The sequence below is a fragment of the Plodia interpunctella genome, chromosome 3 (assembly GCF_027563975.2).
Source record: "Plodia interpunctella isolate USDA-ARS_2022_Savannah chromosome 3, ilPloInte3.2, whole genome shotgun sequence".
Classification (NCBI taxonomy): domain Eukaryota; kingdom Metazoa; phylum Arthropoda; class Insecta; order Lepidoptera; family Pyralidae; genus Plodia; species Plodia interpunctella.
Genome location: NC_071296.1, coordinates 7,120,346 through 7,125,450, shown reverse-complemented (window position 1 = coordinate 7,125,450; position 5,105 = coordinate 7,120,346).

Genomic DNA, 5,105 nt, shown 5'->3' with positions numbered 1-5,105 from the left:
ATGTATATACCATGTCGATTGATGCCATGCCCTTTGATGGCTGACCTTGTGATATCAAAGAATTCTAGGGTCGGAAGGGAGAGCCTATTCAATTCAATGTTATAATCGAGTCGCATGACCTTATAATACAAGTTCAGGGTTTTAATGTGCAGTTCCATCATCAGTCAATGAAGATAATTTTAGTTCTGAAATTTTATTTATATATATTGGTTGGTCTTAGTATTTAGGTCCATATAAGCCATTTTGTCAAGAGTGATGTGGTACAGATCAAAACGATGGCTGAAGATCAACGAATGAATGAATAAGGTAAATCCTTAGTAAAATATCCAAAATAATTGAAATAAACTTAGCATTAAAAATTATTGATAAAAAAAGTACAGGACATGAAAGATCAAACAATTAATTTTAATTGCTTAATAATATTGAGATATCGATGAAAGAGCCAAGTGCAGACAAGAATGAATACTTAGCGTAGACCCACTATGGTCTTATACAGTCTATTATATAAAAGTAAAACAGGAACCATACCTTCTCATGTTTTAATAACGACTTTCGCTTCGTAACTGGTGTCGGCCCGCTAATCTTTAGCGGCAGTAGATAAATTGTTGTTGGTTTGACAGCTCCTTATTTCTGATAAAATAATGGGAAGACAAGACTTTGAGGAAGAGGAAACTTTAGCAATGGTGTTGAGTAAATAGTCATATATTATGACTATATATTTAAAGTAAATTCGAGCTAAGTGAATATTGTTTTCGATTTTATTATTTAAATCTATCTATCTATAGTAACCATCTATAACCAGTAAAAACATATATTTTTAGTTCAGAACTATTTTATTATGTTCTCAGGAAAGCGCTATAAGATTACCAGCTGCGCCCCTGGGCTTCGCTCCCGTGGGAATTTTAGGATAAAAAGTAGACACGTAGGGTACAAATTTCATAAAAACCGTCCAGTAGATTTTGCGTGAAATAGTAACAAACATACACATTACAAACAAAATTCATCATTACAAACTGTCGCATTTATAATTAGTAGGATACCAACGTTTGTCAAAGACGCTTATAATGATTACTTACAATGAGTAGTTTGAAAGTTTTGTGGGAACAGATGAACATACTTATATACATGCAAACCTGGCTATGCCAAAGGGGAAAAAACCTTCGGCGTAGTTGGGTAAAAAGTAGGCTTTTATAATAAATAAATCTGAATTAACTTTTCTGACTTGGTCTTGTGTACCTACGGGAACACTATGCAGGCATATTTTCAATGAAACCGTGCTTTAATCATTCCACGTGTAGCGTGTCATCCGAACCAAAACGCCAAGGCTGCGGGGATGAATAGACATGGGGTCTGCGCGCGCGCATGATTGACGAGCATTCAAACCACGACCCTGATATTTGGCATAATACTTGTTACTATAATAGCCTCCATTTATTATATTAAATACGATTCGGAATTGAATGAATGTGAGCGTTCAGGAACAACCATGTTAATCTAGACAATATTCACACGACTGCCACGAAGCTGCGTGCTTAGAATTACTTCAATAAAATATTAAGCAAATGAAGGGCCAAAGGATATGAAATATATTCGAATCCTAAAGTTGTAATGGTTGGCAGGCAATAGAATTGATTTTTATATCGGTATTAACATTTTGATAAATATTGGGGTTAGACCTGATCGGACTTATATTATGTTGAAATTAAGTCAAGGTTGAGTCAATGTAAACCTGTGACCTTACCAGTAGATAGTGTTTAATCAGTTTAATAACTAACATAAGATGATTACCGTTTGATCGATTTCTTAGTGTGGCTATATCGTGTTGTAAGTTATCAAAAGTCATATTTTAAGTACTTTTAATGTAAAAACCACATTAACTCATCTGGAGCAAGGACTGAATATTCCGCCAACATTGCCATCAGGTTTATTTCTGCAATCTTATAGTAGAGTCTATAGCTGTTATATTATCAGTTAAAATCGATTTTACGCGGAATTTTGGGCGCGCTCCCTTTGGTTTAAGGTCTAAAATTGGGTGTACGCTCAAGTCGTAAGTCAAAGTTGCGAAAGCGTGCAAAATGAAATGATGATACTGACCTTACGCACGATTGTTACGCAAGAGTCAGTTACCCAAGTGATTAAGTTTAATCTACATCTAACTGTATACTATAACTATCTGCAGTTTCTATCGCGTTAAAGTACCCTAAATTCCAATATTTGAGTAACTCTGACTCATGTGGACGGTGTAATCTTGAAATTTTGCATACATGTCGTTTGAAGTGCGAAATATTCACCTCGGAAGAATAACTGTTCCCGTGGGAATATCAAGCGGGCAAAGCCGCAGGTAAAAGCTAGGTTATAATAAGGATGAACGCACACTTGCATAATAAGTAAAAAGGTAATAAGCAAAGCATAACTTGCATAATAAGTAAAGGTAATGAAAAAAGTGTGATGTGTTCGCTCTCGTAGCACTTCGTAGCTTTATTAATTCGTTGTGATTTTTTTGTAAAAATCTGTAAATTGTTCTGAACTTGCTCTTTACTGACGTTTGCCACACAACTGTGTTTGTTTTCATGGTAACAATGTAACAGAAGTGGAAACAAGAGTATATTTATAAACATCAGAACAAACAGCCTGCACCGACCTCGGCATTGAGAGCCGATAAGGCAAACTATGCGTTTTCTAACGGTGTTACATCATTTCGCACACATCAACCTCATGACTGCAGTTATCAATGCTCTTGAAAACTAACAATAAACAATAAGGTCGCGGTACCACGGCTGCGTGCTCACAGAACACATTAAACGTTAGTTACGTAAGACGCACCCCTAATAACTATGAGCAAATCCTAAAAACTAAAATAACTAATTTATTACTCAGGCCGGTGTAATGCGTCAATACGCATTCGGTATGCATCGAAATCATTCGCTTTTAATGCTTGTGTAGATCAAATGCGTATGAAGCACGTATGAGAAGCGGTCCGCATTTATTGCAAAGCTGCAAAGCGCACGTCGCCTGCACGTATGCTTAGAATTCCATACAATTCTTACGCATACATGCTGCATACGCATAAAGTTTGCGAGTGGGCCGGTGCCCAACCGCACTCGTGCAAGTCGTATCATTCAATGTTACCAAAATGTAAAAATCTCACCTTGAGCAAAATTTAAAGAAGTAAGTAACATACGTAATTACACAAGAAATGATAAATATAGATAAGATTTGATAAAAGCGTTAGGAAAGATATATGTGTTCAAATCTTTGTAAAATATCATATTTGTTAGTTGGACAATTTGTCTTTTTCTCCAAAATGTAAATTTTCACAATAAACATCATTTTTCTTGCGTTTGCAAAAAATGCACTTCCTTTTGATGTTTATAAACAAGCATGACAAATTTTAAATTAAATAGGTATATCTACAGTTTATTTAGGGGCTAGTCGCATTGAATGCGTAATTGAAGACCACAGTCTTTAAAAAGAACAGATCGATTCAGATATTTTCAAGATTGGTATCAGGTATATCAAGACCAAGATGCCATTGTTAATGTAAACAGCTGGTAATGGGGTCAATGTCGTATATTATCATTGCATTAGTGGCCTGTCCCGGCTTCGCTTGGATAGAACCATAATAAGTTTTACACTTAAACCGTCCTCGGGAATCACACTACTTATATGTTAAAAAACTTTAAAATCCGTTGTGTACTTTTAAAGATCTAAGCATGCAAAGGGACAGACCGGACAGACAGCGGGAAGCGACTTTGTTTTATACTATGTAATGATTACGAAGATGCCCGCGTCCGGTCGATTTCAGGGTTTCCATGTTTAGTCTCCGCGCCGTTAGTACTATGATTCTTATCATCCTCGTGACCACAACACGTGATTGATACCAATAGTTAGACCAGTAATTATCGTAAACATTGTTAATACCATTTAAATAATCGTTTATTGACGACTTCCGCTTATTGGTCGGTTCGCTACGGTCTGGAGATTGGTTCCCAACGCGAACATTTGAGCAAATGTTTCCGGAGATTGGTTCCCAACGCAAACATTTGAGCAAATGTTTCCGGAGTTTGGTTCCCAACGCGAACATTTGAGCAAATGTTTCTTATATTTTTCGGTTGTACTTTGGAAATGAGATTTTATCAAAAGATTATTTATTATATGATACATAATCTTGATATATAGCATATTTACATTTTTAAAAATATTAACGATCACCTCTAGACAACATTCACAACCAGACGTGTGTAATAAGATAGGGTCATGCCACGTCTTGTAACAAAACGTTGCGGTGCGACTGCGGCGTTTAAAATCAACGTCAAATTTGACGGTGCAACTCTTTATTGCCGTCAAATTTACTTAAAAATCTAGCGCAGACTTTCAAAGTGCAGGTGAAGAATAAGCCGCGCATTAAACGTCACCGCAGCCTTTTCTCCAAGGACGTCAATATTACCAGATAATACGAGAGTCAAATGAAATGACTTCGATGAATTTAACAGATCTTATAATGCTTCGAATTCGTGGAATTGTTCACATCTGCGACAATGATAAATGGTGACTCTAAATCTTCCCTTGCAAGCGAGCGTGCACCGATTAATGCTATTAAAAGCTAATCCCTTTCAATCGTCTATTGTACTTTTATCGATAAGTTAAGGTCGATGCGCATTGCGGTTTTTTTCAAGTTATACAAAACCACGCCCTTTCGTACCGCAACAATGGAAGATATCGTCGGTTACGAAATACTTCAGTAGTTGAACATCTTCCACGATTGGCCCGCGGGTGCTGCGCTCCGCAGCTGCAAAGCGCATCTGGCGAGTAGATTGCTTAATTTACTGCATACCTGAAATGCCTAAAGTTAAATATAAATATATAACATAATTTAATTATTATTACCTACACTTACTAGACTCGATGACTATTATTATATACTTCCTATGTAAAAACACCTGTATTTGTGCAAATAAAAGCTATATAGGTAGATACTATTAAGTGGATCAGCCAGAAGTCTATAGCTTTTGATAATAATCATCATAGAATGCCACTAGTGTGACTAGACGAGAGTTAGAAAAAGCGACCAACAGAGGAAGAAATCGTCCAGCAGAGATTGACGA